Source organism: Miscanthus floridulus, chromosome 18, assembly GCF_019320115.1.
Source record: "Miscanthus floridulus cultivar M001 chromosome 18, ASM1932011v1, whole genome shotgun sequence".
Lineage (NCBI taxonomy): Eukaryota > Viridiplantae > Streptophyta > Magnoliopsida > Poales > Poaceae > Miscanthus > Miscanthus floridulus.
This window is the reverse complement of record NC_089597.1, coordinates 37,118,968-37,137,450: the sequence shown is the minus strand read 5'-3', so window position 1 is coordinate 37,137,450 and position 18,483 is coordinate 37,118,968. Positions and strand designations below refer to the sequence as shown.

The following is an 18,483-nucleotide window of genomic DNA, read 5'->3' as shown; positions in this document are numbered from 1 at the left end:
TATTAGATGCACCCACTATCAAGAACCCAATGCCTTCCTCTGGCTTTGTAATTTACCTACAAAAGAAGATCAATTCTTTTTAGGTACCCAAACTTGCTTGGGTCCTTGAAGGTTAGTGACCAAGCTCTTTGGCACCCAAATGGCTTTCTTCTTTGAGCCCATCCATGGTTTACCAATGAACTTAGCCTTTACACCAATCTTAATTGAGGATACATTAGCATTTTTTGCTCTTATTCTTGCACTCATGCTTTTTATGACCAACTTGCTTGCAACTAGTACAAAACCGACCATTGTTCTTCACAAAACTAGTCTTGTGAGGAGCAAAGGCCACCTTGCCTTTCTTGGGGGTATAGCCCAATCCCTCTTTGTAGAGAGAAGCTCTTTGGCTACCCAAGCACATAAGCAAGCGGTCCTCACCACCATAGGCCTTAGCCAAGGTGTGAGTGAGTTTATTGACTTCCTTCTTGAGGTTCTCATTCTCAACCATTAGTGAGGCATCACAAGTGAAACCATCACTACTAGATGAGGTGGAAGTAGAAGTACTACAAGAAGAGTTAGTGGGAGCAACAATGATAGGCATAGATAATGATTCATCAATTATATCACAAGTTAAGCCTACATTACAAGTCTCAACATGCTTCTTTTTATTTTGCTCATCAAGCAAAGAGGAATGAGCCTTTTAAGCTTTTTGTGAGCTTTACCAAGCTTCTCATGGGCTTCCTCTAGCCTCTCATGAGATGCATTGAGCTCATCAAAGGATTGCTTAAGGGCTTTTAGTTCCTTACACAAGCTTTTGCATTCCCTTCTCTTGATGTCAAAGTGTTCTTTAGCATCTTCTAGCATGTCAAATAGTTCATCCTTAGTAGGTTCATCATCATCACTATCACTTTCATTTTTGTTTTCATTATCATGTTCCTCATCACTTCCATCATCACAAATTTGTACCTTAGTGGCCTTAGCCATGAAGCATGATGGAGTGTCGAAGAGAGAATGCTTCTCATTGATTGCAATGCTTGCAAGTGCCTTCTTCTTGGGGGTCTTGTCATCATCACTTGAGGAAGCATCACTATTCCAAGTGACCACATATGAACCACCCTTCTTCTTCTTGAAGGTCATCTTATCCTTCTTCTCTTTCTTTTCCTTTTTGTCCTTCTTGTTCTTCTTGTTGTCATCATCATTGTCGCTATTGTATGGACATTGAGCAAAAAGATGATCTTTTCTTCCATATTTGAAGCACCTTCTTGACTCTTCCTTGTTCTTGGATGAAGATTTCTTTCTTCTAGCATGGTACCCTTTCTTCATTATGAACTTGCCAAATTTCTTGACAAAGAGCGCCATCTTCTCATCATCATCATTATCCCATGAGCCATCATCTTCACTTGATGTATCTTGCTTTGCCTTTCCCTTGGATGATGTGGCCTTGAATGCCACGCTCTTCTTCTTCTTCTCATCCTTCTTCTCATCTTTCTTTTCTTTCTTTTCTTCCTTCTCATCATCATCTCTATATGTATCATCGATCATTATATCTCTCAACACTTGGTTTGGTGTCATGGTGTCCAAACCACTCCTCACTAGAATAGTGACCAATGTGCCAAATCTTGAAGGCAAACATCTCAAGAACTTGTGGGAGAAGTCCTTGTCCTTCACCTCTTCTCCAAGTGCTTTGAGATCATTGACAAGCACTTGAAGCCTATGGAACATCTCCGGCACACTCTCATCCTCCTTCATCTTGAAGCTTGCAAACTTCTCTTTGAGAATATATGCCTTTGCACCCTTCACGGCTTGAGTGCCTTCAAATGATTCCTCCAATTTCTTCCATGCCTCATGAGCTCTCTCAATATTCTTGATTTGCTCAAATGTTCTTTCATCCAAAGCATCATGGATGGCACTAAGAGCAATGTCATTATTTTGGAGTAGTATTTCTTCAGCGGCGGTAGGAGCCTCTTCATCTTCAATCTCAATCTTTGCCTCTACCACCTTCCAAACCTTCCTATTGATTGACTTGATATAAGTTGTCATCTTAGCTTTCCAATAGGGATAATTTGAGCCATCTAATTGGGGTGGCTTCTTGGTGTTGTTGATTTGAGCCACTTTTACACCGAAGGTTGTTAAGCTTCAAATCACGGTGACCTCGGCTCTGATACCACTTGAAAGGTCCTAATGGCTAGAGGGGGGGGGGTGAATAGCCTATTAAAAATTTCTACAACAACACTTAACAAACCGGTTAGACAATTATGAGGTGAAGCAAGTGTTGCGCTAGCCTACTAAAATGCAAGCCACCTACCACAATTCTAGTTTATATAGTTTCTATCCATACAATAGCTATGACACTACACTAAGTTAGTGTGCTCTCAAAACCTAACTAAAGAGCCACACTAAACAAACTAACAAGCTCTCACAACTAGCTACACTAAAGAGCTTGACGACTAGTTTGCGGTAATGTAAAGAGAGTGAGTAAGAAGGTTATACTGCCATGTCGAGGAAGGAGACAATCAATCACAAGAATGAATAACAATGAAGACCAATCACCTTGGAATCAAATGATGACACAATGATTTTTTACCGAGGTTCACTTGCTTGCCAGCAAGCTAGTCCTCGTTGTGGCGATTCACTCACTTGGAGGTTCACACGCTAATTGGCATCACACGCCAAACCCTCAATAGGGTGCCGCACAACCAACACAAGATGAGGATCACACAAGCCACGAGCAATCCACTAGAGTACCTTTTGGCTCTCCACCAGAAAAAGGTCAAGAACCCCTCACAATCACCACGATCGGAGCCAGAGACAATCACCAACCTCCACTCGATGATCCTCGCTGCTCCATGCCATCTTGGTGGCGGCAACCACCAAGAGTAACAAGCAAATCCCACAGCAAAACACGAGCACCAAGTGCCTCTAGATGCAAACACTCAAGCAATGCACTTGGATTCTCTCCCAATCTCACAAAGATGATGAATCAATGATGGAGATGAGTGGGAGGGCTTTGGCTAAGCTCATAAGGTTGCTATGTCAATGCAAATGTCCAAGAGACTGAGCTTGAGCCGGCCATGGGGCTTAAATAGAAGCCCCCACGAAATGGAGCTGTTGTACTACTTCACTGGGCACAACACGGGGTGACCAGACGCTGGACCTCAGTGTTCGGTCGCGTGATGCACGCCATGTATCCCCTCTCTTCAAATACTGAGCGCCTAATCCAACGGTCAAGTGATGAGGTGATGCGCTACTGTGAAGTGACCGGACGCTGGACCTCAGCGTCCGGTCATTTCTAGTAAGCATCCAGAAGCGAGAAATCACGATCGGACGCATCCGGTCATGCTCGACCGGACTCACCCAGCATCTGGTCAGTCACCCTCTTCACTGTGTGTTGCCACGTCAGCAGGACCGGACGCACCCCATCAGTGTCTGGTCACTCAGTGACCCAGCGTCCGGTCGAAGATGGACGCCAGCGTCTTCGTTGTTTCCATTGATCGGACATAGGACTCCAGCATCCGGTCACTGCATGACCAGCGTGACTAACCCTTTTTCAACTCTATCTTCTTCACCCTTGTTCAAATGTGCCAACAACCAAGTGTATCACCTTGTGCACATGTGTTAGCATATTTTCACAAACATTTCCAAGGGTGTTAGCACTCCACTAGATCCTAAATGCATATGAAATGAGTTAGAGCATCTAGTGGCACTTTGATAACATCGTTTCGATATGAGTTTCACCCCTCTTAATAGTACATCTATTGATCCTAAATGTGATCACACTCACTAAGTGTCTCGATCACCAAAACAAAATGGCTCCTACCATTTATACCTCTGCCTTGAGCCTTTTGTTTTTCTCTTTCTTCTTTTCAAGTCCAAGCACTTGATCGCCATGGCATCACCATCATAATGTCATGGTCTTCATTTGCTTCATCACTTGGAATGTGCTACCTATCTCATGATCACTTGATAAACTAGGTTAGCATTTAGGGTTTCATCAATTCACCAAAACCAAACTAGAGCTTTCAAGAGGTGGAGCCTTGGGAGGATGACCATGGTGATGGTGTGTCTGACGTCAATAGCGACAACTCCCAGGAGTATCTTAGCTGTAGTAGTAGCGAGCTTGATGTCTTAGCTCTTTATTCTCGATCATTATGTAACAAACCCGTATGTAGGTCTCCATTTCATGTTGTACCCTTGTGATGTTATTGGAACTATGCATGTACTACTTGTGACAATTACACTGTTTAATGGATTTCTAGTGGTGTTTGACATAAAAATTTGGCATGTATGGAACGCGTTGTGAGCACGATAAGTGATCATTTGGTGATGTTATGTTATGGAAATGAATTATTGTGCCTCTGTGTTATTGTATGAATTTATGATTCTCTCCAGTAATTATAGTATGGCATGATTATACAATTCTTCTGCAATCTCTTGACATCATCCAATAATCACTTGTTGCAATTTCATAGATGATGCGCACTCGTAGGGGAGCTGGTGGTGATGATGGTCGTGGCAATGGCAATGAGGATCTCCCCCCCCCACCGCATCCTACCCTAGCAGAGATGATGGCTCAACTCATGGAGACTCAATGTTCCATGGGAGAAGTGTTGTGCAGTCTCACGTAGAATGTTGGCCAAGGACGTGGAAGAGACTAGCATCAAGGATCTGAACCTAACTAGTTCAGCACTTTCAAGGACTTTCTCAACACCAAGCCTCCTGTTTACATGAAAATTTGGAGAGAAAACACGGGAACTCGAAGCTTTCAAAATTGTGTCGATCAAGGAACCGATTGCATAAGGATTGATATCAACTGATTCAGATACAACTCTAGAATCAGATCACTTTGGATGACGTCAATAGATAGCAATGATGAGCTACGGCTGGCACAAGAAAACTACATGTCGGACTCTACAAAAAGGGAAAGATTAGGGTCTAAGTTATCTTAAATTATGAATGTTTTCATCTATGCCAAAGATTGTAATGAGTCATGCTTGAGTAGGATTCATGTCTAGGCTCCGGGTATAAATATTAGACCATCAGCTATTGTAAAGACACACAATCAATTAAATACAAGTTACTTACTTTTTGGCTCCGGCCATCCCTTAGGAGTAGGAGTAGAGTAGACCTCGGTGAGTTCTTCAGCAAGTACGACTACATCGATCCAGTTGACCTCCACTGCTTGTCTGTAAGTTCCATCATGGCTTATGCTTCTGTTCGTATGACTACATCGATCCAGTCGACCTCCACTGCGACTCTGGTATAAGCTAGTTATCGACTCTTGTCTAGTTCAAGTAAGGCTGCATCGATCTGGTCGACCTCCACTGCTCGAACTAGATTAAGGTCAAGTTATCGGCTCTATCTAAGGGTGGCGTTCCTTCAGATAGATTCATTAAGTTACCGATATTGCTTATTGCTTTCATTATTTAATTGATTACAGCAATATCACTTCGCCCAATTGGGATTGATCTAGATCGGCCTTATATCCTTTTTAACCCAATGTTTGTTAATCTAAATTTGATCTAATCCGCACTTTAAATGATGAGTTATGTTTTATCAGCTATTTTATGTCAATCTTGATCGTGCATAGTGTGTGGTTAAGGCATGTCTGATCTTGAGTAGATCTATTGGTTAGGGAAAACCATTCCATGGCCCATTATCACGGCCTGTGTGATTCTGCCTCACACCCCACTATTAGCACCGTAGAGTGGGGATCATTATTTGGTAGATCTGTTCCTGATAGGGCATGACCTTAACTGTGCGCTATGCCTGAATTGGCCATTTTAGCCGATATCAAGTGCTTTCACGAACAGTTCACGTCACGAGACCGTTAAAGTAAAGATAGGTTGAAAGATGTGTTAGCCCCATGATCTTATTATTGTATTATGGCCTGCATGATTCTACCTCATGCCCCACTAATATTAGTAATAAGTTAGGGTTGTCAAATCTATTGCTGTTTCTATGGCCTGCATGATTCTGCCTCATGCCCCACTGGTCATAGCGATAGATGAGATCTAATATGTTTATTAGATTTATCTTTATTAAATGGTTAAATGATGATGAGTTGTTTCTTTTATGTAAAAAGGAATTTGGCTACTTGCAGTCATTGGCTTAGCATAAATTAATCATTGTTGACATCCTTTTGCCATTGACTAATGTTTGTCTAAATAATGAGACCTGTCCTAAGCGATAACCGATTTACCTTCCATAATTCCATGAGCTTTAATTGATTTATTCTTATGAATATGCTGGAATCGACTATTTAGTCAATTTCCTTCCATATCGGCTCTTAGAGCTGCACATTCAAGACTGTCTGGCAACGCCGGCATGTTTTGCCTTAAATTACTGATTAGCTTTCTCTCCTTGTCAATTGTAGGGTCAAATTGACTGGCACATCTAGGGAGGAGTGCGTAGGATCGACCATCCGTGTGTTGAAGCTAGGTGGATCTCTAGCTCCATCGAGCGGACCCTTCCGGCTTGCTCGTGTGCCCTCGGCACGGGACAAAATTTCATGCCGACACACGTTCTTGTCACGCCCGGTGGGACCCCACAATCGTCATGGTGGTTCACAACATCAACAACATCCTTATGGTATATTATGAATATCTACCTGATGGAGATAAAGATGTCATCGGCAAAGCTATAGAAGAGTTTCAGAATAAGTGTTTGTTGTCCTACACCAAAACACGTGACAACATAATTGTTCAGAAATATCCACTACCAAGAGTTCTATTACACGGGCAGACAGATACAGTTGAAGCTGAAGATAGGCATTTCTTTACGGAAACTGTAAACAAATCTATTCGTGATGCCATATCAAGCCACAATCAAGCTTTCTTGGACACATTCCACAACGCCATGAAAGAAGTATTTCATGGGTTTCTAGTTGGTCAAGTTGGGCTGGCTTATTACAACATCCCACATCCATCAACCTAAGGGACTAATCAAGTTGGTACTAGCATCAAGAAGTAGCACCAGCTGGTAATGATGATGTCCAGGCAGTTCAGAGTTCATCTGAACAAGCTCAAGGTATTACTATGAATCAGATATAGTATAATCCTGGATCATCAGTGCAACATGTGTAATAGCCGATGGACCAAGGTCAGAACTAGATGATTAGTTTTGGCACATCGAGCCACATACCGTTGTCGGCTCAAAAAATAGCACCATCAGTTTGAAGGATCCGTAGAGATATAGGTCCTCATGTCTATAATCAGAGACTTCAAGCAGCAAACCAGCAAAGGGCCCAACAGATAGAGATTCCAAAAGGGTATCATTATGGCATAGATTATAACACCCTTCACATGATTCCAAATCCAGGGTATCAAGGCACACAGAATTTCAATCCATAGATGGGCCACCAGGTGAAGAGAAATCCAAATTCACATGCTAACGAGTTGTTGCTAAAGGTGACCGAGATGATGAAGAATCAATTAAGTCTGAAGCTAAAAGGGCTGACCTTTCGTATAAAGGCCCATATCCAGAATGGTATGATTTGGTCACTCTCCCTGCAAATTATAGGCTTCTAGAGTTTGCTAAGTTCACTGGCCAAGACAGTACAAGCATAATAGAACATGTCAGACATTATCTTACACAATTGGGAGAGGCATCAGTTGAGGAGGCCTATCGAGTTTGTTTCTTCTCCCTGTCACTGTCAGGGCCAGCCTTCACTTGGTTTTCATCATTGCTGGTCAACTCCATTGCCAATTGGGCTGATCTAGAAAAGAAATTTCATAAATATTTTTATACTGGGACTAGAGAAAAGAAGATTACTGATCTAACAATTATAAGGCAGAAGACTAATGAATCGAGCACTAAATTTTTTCAGAGGTTCCGAGAGACTAGGAACTTATGCTTCTCATTAAACTTGGTTGATGATCAGCTAGCTGCTTTAGCCATTCAAGGAATGCTGCCAATGTGGAAAGAAAAACTGCTAGGACAAGAATTTGACAACTTGGGTCAATTGGCTCAACGAGTGGTAGCGCTCAATAGCTAATTCCAGAGTATGCACAGAGATACTCGATTCCAGAAGAGTACCATAGTGGCTGAAGCTTATAATCCTTACTCAGTCGATGACGGCTATGAAGATGAAGAAGAAGAGGTTGCCGTAGCTGACTAGAATTGGGGCAAAAAGACAGTAATGGTGCCAAATCCTTGGGGAAGAGGAGTCAAGGAGAGCTATGACTTTGACGTCACAAAATCAGACAAGCTCTTTGATTTCTTACTTGAAAAGGGACAATCAAGTTGCCCGATAATCATGTTATGTTGCCCCCTGATCAATTGAAGAACAAGAAGTTCAGCAAGTTCCATAATGCTACTTATCATTCCACTAATGAATACAGAATTTTTCGGCAGCATATACAGAGGGCTATTCAGCAGGGAAGGCTGAAATTTGATACACCTCAGAAAATGAAAGTTGATGATAATCCTTTCCCAGGAGATCAAAACATGGTCGATGCTAGGCTGCTCAAAGGAAAGACTAAGGTCCTAACATCAACCAAATCAAGGGACAAGCTAGACAAGTCGATCCCAAGATGCAAATATCGGCTGACGAGTATAGAGAGATTAGAAGATGTCACGACAAGCAAAAGAGCCGATATGAGCAGGAAGAAATGTCAAAAGAAGGGGTGACAAAGCCATGAGTTACATCTCAAATTCTGTTGAATAAATGGCAGTGGTAGAAAGAAAAGGATTATCCGCGTTGGTTAGAAAAGCAAGAATACCAGTGTCAACAGGAAAAAGAAAGGTATGAAAGAAAGCAAGCTGAATTGCATTGGAATTGTCCTTTCTTCAGACATTGCTGGAACGAAGGTTTGAAGTTGCCTACCAGGAATAGTTATCTAGAGTGTAGCGATCAGTATTGGGAGTTTAGGCAATCTCAAGCCAACCACCGATCTATCCATGCTCAAGATGCATATTATCACAATAACATGGATCGATGCTTAAAAATGGAAGTGTTCATAATCGGCTTGGAAAAAGAGTTGTTGATCAAAACTGGGCTGATTACAAAGAAGGAAGTAATGAAGGAAACTATGTTTGGTAGGAAGGCTAATGGTGTCCAGGAGGTTTGACAAGAATCCAGAAGAGAAAGGTGCAACACCTAAGGAACAAAGAGTTAGAACAGGCTCAGGCATCCGGTAAACCTCAAGTATGGCGTACTAAGCAAACAACCGATATAAAACAACCATCGGCTAATATTCAAATGGCCTTCCTGTTGCCATCAGAGTTCAGAGCTCTAGCAGATCAAGAAGTTTATTTAGATTTCGATGAATCAGAGTATGAGGAGATAGTTGCCAAGTTGACGGTTATATAGCAAGCAATATTTGATAAACCAGTCAAGCATCGGCACTTAAAGGCTTTATATGTAAAAGGTTTGGTTGATGGGAAGCTGATGAACAAGATGTTTGTGGATGGAGGTGCTTCTATCAATCTCATGCCTTACACCACTTTTCATAAACTTGGCAAGGGACCAGGAGATCTAATAAAGACTGACATGATGCTTAAGGATTTTGGAGGTAATGCGTCTAAGACCTGGGGGCAATAAACGTCGAACTGACAATTGGGAGTAAGACTTTGCTCACCACATTCTTCGTCATCGATGGAAAAGGGTCGTATAGTTTTCTCCTTGGTCATGATTGGATCCATACTAACTGTTGTGTACCATCGACAATGCATCAGTGTTTGATTCAATGGCAAGGAGATATGTCGAGCTAGTTCGTGCTGATGAATCTATGAGCATCGCAACAGCCGATCCAGTCTTTTAGGAGCTAGGAGACTTTGAATGCTTTTCTGGTAAGTTATGGGAAGGAGGCTTCATTAGAGTCAACGATGAAAGCCAACAGTCAATGCAAGCAATCGGCTCTGAGAGTTTGTTTTAGTAAATAGTCATGGCTTTATGTCGGCCATTGGATTAAGAAAAAAAAAGCATTGGTCCTGGAGATGGGCTTAGGCCGATGTATGTGAACGCTAAGTCGAATTGTAAGCACGATTTAGAGTTGATAGATTTCTTAAAGGAAGTTTTGTTTCGCTTGATGAGATACTTGCTCTGGATCGATCGATCATTTAACTTTTGGTCTGGAAAAGTTCTGGTACAACCTGTCAATAGCGATCGATGAAAATATTTGAAGGAATATTATACTAGCTTTGATCAACACTTGATAGCCGATTCGTTTAGTCATCGGCTCTAATAGCCGATACCAGAAAGGCATCGCCTCTAGTTCAAAAATGAAGAAACTTTAAAGACATAAAAGCTGATACGATATGTATCACCTCCAAAGCAAAGAATAAAAACAAAAACATTCATGACACATACAGTGGCATTGCACTGAGATATGTTCATGGAATAACAAGAGATTTTGTTCATTGGTTCGCCCTAAGTACAAACTAATCAAAGACTTTGTTAACCACATCCTGAGATATGTTCATGGAATAACAAGAGATTTCCAGTATGCTGAATCGGCTGTTGCCACGCTCATGGATGTGTCAGCCGGAACCACTTTGATGTTATCTCCTTGCCATTGAAAAGATATTGGTGCATTGTTAATGGAATACAACAATTGGCATGAATCCAGTCATGACCCAAGAGTAGACTATATGTTCCTTTACCATCGATGATGAAGAAAGTAGTGGGTAGGGTCTTACTCCTAATCGTCAATTCGACATTGACTGCGCCCTAGGTCTTAGACGCATTGCCCCCAAAGTCTTTCAACATCATATCAGTTTCGAGCAGATCTTCTGGGCCCTTCCCAAGCTTGAGGAAGGTAGTGTATGGCATAAGATTGACTACAACACCTCCATCGACTAACATCTTAGTCATCTATTTTTCATCGACAAATCCTTTTATGTATAAACCTTTAAGTGCCGATGCTGAGATGGTCTATCAAACATAGCTTGTTATGACCGAAGATTTAATTGAGCCACTGCTTCTTCTAGATCCTATTCATCAGATTCTTCATCAATAAATCTTGAAGGAGCCTTGAACTCTGCGGGCAGAATAAACACCATACTAATATCAGCCGATAGCTTACCCTTGTCGGCTGTTTGCTTGACGCGCCATGTCTTAGGTTTGACAGATTTCTAAGCTTCTAGCTCTCTATTCCTCAAGTGTCGAACTCTTCTTTTCTGGATCCTTGTCAGACCTCCTAGGCACCACTAGCCTTCTTGCCAAATATGCTCTGTTTCTTCATCACGATCGGCCCAATTTTGACCATGCACACGCTTTCCTAACCGATCATGAACTCCTTTATTTTTTATGCACTGATCCATGTCATTAGGTTGATAATTCAAACGCTCATGGATGGACAGATGGTTGGTTTGAGATCGTCTGAACTCTGCATATTGATTACTGCACTCTGGGCAGTTACGTCTTGTAGGCAATTTCAAACCTTCATTCTAGCATGTCTGAAGAAAGGACAACTCTAGTGTATCTTAGCTTGCTCTTTTTCATACCTTTCTTCTTTGCACCGACGTTCATATTCTTCTTCTTCAAGCTAGCATTGGTAGTCCTTCTCCTTTTGTCATTGCCACTTGTTTAACAAGACCCTGGATGTCACTCGAGGATGCATAACACCAGCTCTAGAGGTTTCTCCTTGTTCATATCGGCTCTTTTGCTGATTATGTTGTTGTTTGTATTCATTAGTCGATATCTAGACTTTGGGGTCGATTGACCTATCTTCCTTGGCCTTAATCGATTAGCACTTTAGTCTTTCCTTTAGTTAATTGAAATTCCACCATATTCACCCCTAGAAAGGGATGTCCATCTATACCCATCGCTGGCTTCTTGGATGATTCAAACTTAATCTTTCTCTACTCAATGGCTCTCTAGATGTGCTGCCTAAAGACTCTGCATTCATTGGTACTATGAGAAGTAGCATTATGGAATTTGTAGTACCTCTTTCCTTTGAGTTCTCCAGCTGAAGGAATCACATGGTTTGGAGGTAACTTCAACTGCTTCTTCTCAAGCAGCAAATCAAAGATCCTATCGGCCTTCATGATGTCAAAGTCGTAGGCGCTCTCTATCTCCTTTATCCAAGGACAAGATATAGGGGCCCTGCCCCATGTCCATTCAGCAACTGTGACTTCAGGGGTTTCATCCTCGTTAGAGTCTACATCATAGGGATCAGCTATGGCAGTAGCACCCTATAGATACTTCTCTCTTTGCAGGGTTCGATGCTGACTCTCGAAAGCAGACACTCTCTAGACCAAGTAAGATAGATTCTCAAACTCTTGGCCTTTGAATTTCTCTCTTATTGCATGTGACATCCCTTGAAGGGCCAAATCAGCCAATTGGCCATTAGACAAATTTAATGAGTAACAGTGGCTCCTTACTTCTCTGAACCTTTAGATGAACTCAGAGCCTGACTCATTGCTCTCCTACCTCATGCTTGTCAAATCTGAAATATTCTTCTCCCCTATCCCATTGTAGAAATATGCATGCAATTTCTGCTCCAGATCGGTCCATCCAGTGATCGAGTTTGGTTTGAGTGATAAAACCAACTGAAGGCCAGTCCAGACAAAGACAGAGGAAAGAATCACACTCTATGTGCCTCCTCAACAGATGCTTCTTGTTGACGGTGGTTATCATCCATCATGAACCGTCAATGTAACTTGAATAAATGCATGAAAATGATCACCAACATAGACTTAGGGGTTTAAACTAACAATTTTCATGAGTTTTGATGAATCTTTGTTTTGAGCAGGGTTTATCTAGAAAACCATCAAGGGGGATCAATTCGTCCAATTAAATTGCGCTTATCCATGGCATAAACAACTCCAAAAAATTCTAGAGGACACCAGAAGACACTCCACCAAAGCGGGGCCTAAGAGGATGCTAGGTGGGGGTCCCACCTGCAGGCCGCCTAGTTCCCTAGTCCCACATGTCGGCCTCCGCTTTGACATCAGTTCCTCCACCATCTTCTAGATTGCATCTATGCCGTTTATTCAAGTCGGTTTGATCCGAGGGCTCAGGATTGATGTTCTGGCCTATATATACCAGCCTCTATCCCCCTTCCTAACGCATTACTCAATCATTAGATCATAAGTCAAGATCAGATCAAAAATTAGGGTTTCTAGAGAGAAGAGAATAGAGCTCCAATTCTTCAAGTTTTAGTATAGGCTAGCTAGAAAGATTTAAGTAGAGTTGGGCATTTGTTCAGGATTCCGAATTCGCTTTCTAGAAGCTGGTAAAGCCATTGTATCTCTCTTTATTTTATGACTTCATGCTACTTCAATATTATATTGCTATTTATTATGTTCCTAGTTTGCTCTAGTTGTATGGTTGATATAGTCATGATTGATAATGAATTTATGCATACGTTCGCAAAGCGCTTAGCTCAATACTCAAGTGGGTTAAGTGGTCGACATTATATAAGCATGGTGCTTAAATATTGTTTACCTATGGATGCACTCTACACTCTGGGCCACGTGGTAGATCACGAGTGTGACACTCTCGTTGAGTCCTTTGTAGTCCACTCCCCATTTGTAGAACAAGTAGAACCTGGTTGCGAAGGTAGTCAAGCTCTGTTCTTGATCTTCCTTAGTACTGTTCCTTATGCTTAGATATAGAGTTAATTATGCTATAGATGAGAGTATATATACTTGGGTGTACAGAAGACTTAGTAAATAAGAAATGACATAGAAATCTTTGCTCTTAATTAATCTCTTGCTTAGCCATACTACATTTATGAGTATCTATTTCTATCTCTGGAATACTATCAATGCCTTACACTTATCATATATTTATCATTTGACTTACCCCTGCTATAGCATGAGTTAATGATCTTGTCATAAGTATACATATTTGTCAATATCTCTAGCCACCCCATCGCTCCTCCCTATGGACAAAATATAAATAACGATACCTAGTATACTCCCAAGTGAAATCCTACAATGGTATATTATCCGTGCGCTTGCGGATTACTTAGTATTTATATAAATTTACAAGTGTTCTCAATAATTACCAACAACGCATTTCTGGCATCATTGCTAGGGATGACAACTTAGAAAAGAGTGATGCTAAGAAATGTCAACAAGCATTTCTAGCGCCATTGCTGGGGAGGGGCATAAGTCTAAAAAGTGAATTGATCAAATAAATACTTATTGATGAAATCATAACTAAGCACCTTTGCTTTAGCAGGCTTACCCTTGTTTGTCTTTGTTCATATTTTATACAGGGTATTGTCGGATTGGTTCTGATCTATCAACAAATTCCATCAATCACAATCAAACCAATCAAGAGGAAGCTCAACACCTGTTCCTGAAGCTATGGCTGACAAAACACTTCGAGAATTCTCTGCTCCAAGCACCGAGAACATCCACACTAGACCAACACTCTGAACCAACAACCTTGAGTTTGAACTCAAGCCAAGCCTCATCAACATGGTGCAAGCTACCTCATTCAGCGGAAAGGCACATGAAGATGCTAGTGCTCATCTCTAGAATTTTCTAGAGATTAGCAGCACAATCATCATCAAGGACGTCGCTCAAGATATCATACTACTCTGCCTCTTACCATTCTCGCTAGTGGGAAGGGCAAAGCAGTGGTTCTACACTGACAAAGATGACATCAACACATGGGTAAAGTGTTCGAAGGTCTTCCAAGCAAAGTTCTTCCCTATAGGCAAGACCAATGCCTTAAGAGGAAAGATTTCCATCTTCCAATAGCAGAGAGGAGAAACCATTCCAGAAGCATGGGAACATTTTCAAGAATACATTTCAAATTGTCCTAATCATGGGATGGAAGATTGGTTGTTCATGCAAAGCTTTTACCATGGATTAACTCAGAAAGCTCATGAACAACTGGATGCTACTACTGGAGGAGCATTCATGTCACACACCCTTGGAAAAGCTAAAACTCTTATGGAAAAGATAGCCTCTAATCAAGACTGGTCCCAATGCAACATTCAACATTACAATAAGAGTGAAGAAGTACCAGAAGAGGTGTGTGCACTTTCAACTAAGATGGACGTCTTATTGAATTGGCTCGAACTGTGAGCCAATTACAAGAAAGACTGTCAAGCTCTACAAGATGCTTATAATGCTCAAAACACATGTAGAGAATATTTGGGGGTTGATTTCCCCGAATATCAAGAAGACGCAAATATTGTCAACTCTGCTCCACAACAACAGAGACACGGATGGCAACTACATCAATAGTCAACTTACCAAGGTAAGTACCTAGGTAATTACTATAATTCTTCTAATCCTAAACAGCCATCCTTGAGAGGCTTGATCTTAGAACAAGCCAGTATTAATGAGAATATTTCTAAAAAGCTTGCTTTTAATGATAAGGTCCTAGAAAACATAAAGACTAAAATGGACAATTTTTCTTCTGCCATCAAAGACCAACTTAACTATAATAAAAAGATAGAACCTCAATTAGCTCAGTTGGTGGCTACTTTGTCTTTTGCCACTAACCTTGAAAAGATCAATGCTATAACCACAAGAGGTGGCAAGTCTACTCGTGATCCTCCATATCCAACAAGGATAGGTAAGACACCGGCAGCAGTACAAGAGGAGAAGAAGGACGATGAAGTTGAAGAAGTTGATCCACAAGCATAAGAAATGATGCAACATTTTCATGACACCAACCTCCTACTGTTTCCACGCAGAAATTGAAAAGCTAAAATGGATGAGCAGTTTAGTAAGTTTGTAGAGGTAATTCGAAAGCTATATATCATTATTCCTCTACTAGATGACATTCAGGTACCCTACTACATGAAGTATCTCTGAGATATCCTCAACAACAAAAGACCACTGCCCACCATTTAGGTAATTAAGTTAACGGAGGAGTGTAGTGCTACCATCCTGAATACATCACCTATCAAGAAGGATCCAGGATGTCCCACTATTGATTGTTCGATCAGAAACCAGAATTTTGAGAATGCGCAATGCGACCTTGGAGCAAGCATCAGTGTCATGCCCAAGAAGGTTTTCAACAAGCTCAACTATTTGACACTCATGCCAACATCAATGTGCCTGCAACTAGCCGACCAATTGGTCCGCTATCCTACAGGAATCACCAAGAATATTCTGGTAAAAACAAGAAACTTCTTTGTTTCGGTGGATTTTGTAGTACTTGACATGCAGGAAGACATGAAGACACCCCTCATATTTGGGAGACCTTTCCTGAGTACTATAAATGCACACATTGATGTTGGAGCCAGTGAAATCAAATTCCATATCAATGGCAAGGAAGAGCGATTCACAGTCTCTATTTTTGGAACCGACTGATGCACCCAAGGAATGAGTAAAACTGGAGAAGTCCAGTTCGGCGGACTAAAAATCCTGAACCCTCGCCGGGAGGTAAAATCAGTAGTTATCCATATTTACTTTTTCACATTGCATTAATCATTTTGCCTTAGTATATTTACTTTTCAACATCTACATTAGAAAATAAAAATTCTCATCATGGCATTATCAAATTCAAGCCCCATGTAAATAATTTTTACGGAGCGTAAAAACTTGTAAGAAATAATTACCATGGAGGCATAAAAATTTAAAAATATCATCCATTCATCTTCTTATATTTCATAGTATCATAAAATATTTTTTGCATTACATATATATACATGTGTATACAGTAGAAATACAGGTAACCGAGACCCACTGGAAACATGGAGGACCCACTCAACCACCACCCGTCACCTCTATTTCCACGTCCATCTCCACTCAGGTCATGTCTCCACCAAAATTCCATAGACGGCCATCCATTCTTGCTTAAGTGTGAAGCAAGGTAATATCAGGAGGAAGGACAGGCCATTTGGCCACAATGCGGGGTTGGTCATCCCCACCACTTGGCCGATCGGCCTGCTGCTGTGCCGCCTATAAATGGCACCCCTCCTGCTTGCTCTCGGCCTCACACACACTCAATCTAGTATCCAAGTTAGAAATTTCAAATTCCAAGTTTGTAGTTTAAAAATCCACTTAGTAGAAGTGGTGTTGGAATTAGAAAGAGTGGGAAAGATTAAGAGTGGAAGTGCAATTAAAATTAAGAAGGAAAATAAAAAAGATTAGGGTAAAAGTTCTGCCAAAATCTTGATTAGAAAATCATTAGGCAACCCTCGAACGACTAACCCTCGCATGACTGACTTTAGGATGGCTAACCATTGACATTTTTATTTTCTAACCCATTCCATGAGTTTTATCGTTTGTTGATTTTTTTTTGTGAGAAGATGAGCAAGTTTTTGGGCAAGCTCAAGCAAGCGGGATCGTCCCGTTCGACGAGAAGCTCTTCTTCTAGGGCAAGCAACATGCAGATCGATGTTCCATCTCCCGCTGTTGGAGCGCTGCCTCAGTCATCATCAGCTAAGAGGAACATTCTACTAGAGGAGAAGCACCTCAAGTTTTAGAACAAGACAGAAAAAGAGGCCTACAAGCAGCTGAAGACCTAAAGGTTCATTCTTACTTGTGTCTATGATCCAGCCCTTCTGCATGCAATAGGTATGGATGCTGAATTTGAGATCATATTTAAAATTGTTGGGCGGGAAAATGTTTGGCATATTGATGAGTCGGGGTTTAAGCTTTTAACCGCTGAATTTCTATGCAACCTACAAACCACTGATTTTGAAGTTACATTTAGACTCTTTGGAAAATATTTTTCTATCCCCTGGAGGTAGTTTAGTGAGCTTCTAGGATTCAATGCACAGTGCGTAGTTGACGTAGACTCTGCTCTACAAGATTATGATAGAGTAAAATTCTAGAGAGAAATATTCAAGGAACCCAATTATCACCATCCTCACATTAATGACATTCATCATCCTACCATGCGTTTCATACATAAGTGGCTAGGATTTTCTTTATTTCCTAGAAATGACTTTTGCACCATAAGGATGGATGAACTTAAATTGCTTATATGCCATGGTGAAGAGAAGGAAAGTTTCACCTGTTAAGTTCATGATGAATCAATGGAAGGATGTTGTTGAGCTCAAGGGAGATGTCGGGTGTACCTCTTTGGTCACTCGCATTGCCCAAAAATTGGGTCTATTGGAGAATGCTTCACTTTCTTATATTGAGGACATTGACCGCTAGTACATTGATTATGAATACTTTCTCAAGGCTCACATGTTAAAAAAGAACAATAACAGGCAACTTGTCATGATGTATCAGGGATACACAACTGAGATTTTGTTACCAGATCAAAACCTTAGTTTGTATGCAGTGAATTCTTTTGTCTTTGATTTACATGTTAATGAAGCAGCACCTCATAGAAGTGCTTCTACAAGAATAACTCACAATCCGTAGCCCCGGTACCACGGCGACGATCCAATACCCGAAGGACCAGGTTTTACCGGCTATGTAGGATGGGACCAAATGGGACCTTCGCATGTGCACCAACCTGAGCATGCCAATTGGCAATAGCCCGCTCCTTGGCACTCTGAGAGCTCCTGGCAACAGGGCTAAAGCGGGCAATGGCAGTATGGCAACTTCGACTACTATTAGTAATAGCCCTATGACGAAGTCTCAAGCGGCCACCATGGAGGACGTATGTCCTTCTCTGCCCGTGGCTAC

At 41.3% G+C, this 18,483-nt stretch overlaps 1 non-coding gene across 1 annotated transcript; it reads right to left on the bottom strand.

Moving 5' to 3' along the window:
• Nucleotides 1-14,604: 14,604 nt before the first annotated feature.
• On the bottom strand, nucleotides 14,605-14,711 carry LOC136524880 (small nucleolar RNA R71). The gene has a single exon (XR_010776232.1). It is a non-coding gene; the product is annotated as a small nucleolar RNA R71 (small nucleolar RNA).
• Between the last annotated feature and the right edge of the window lie 3,772 nt (nucleotides 14,712-18,483).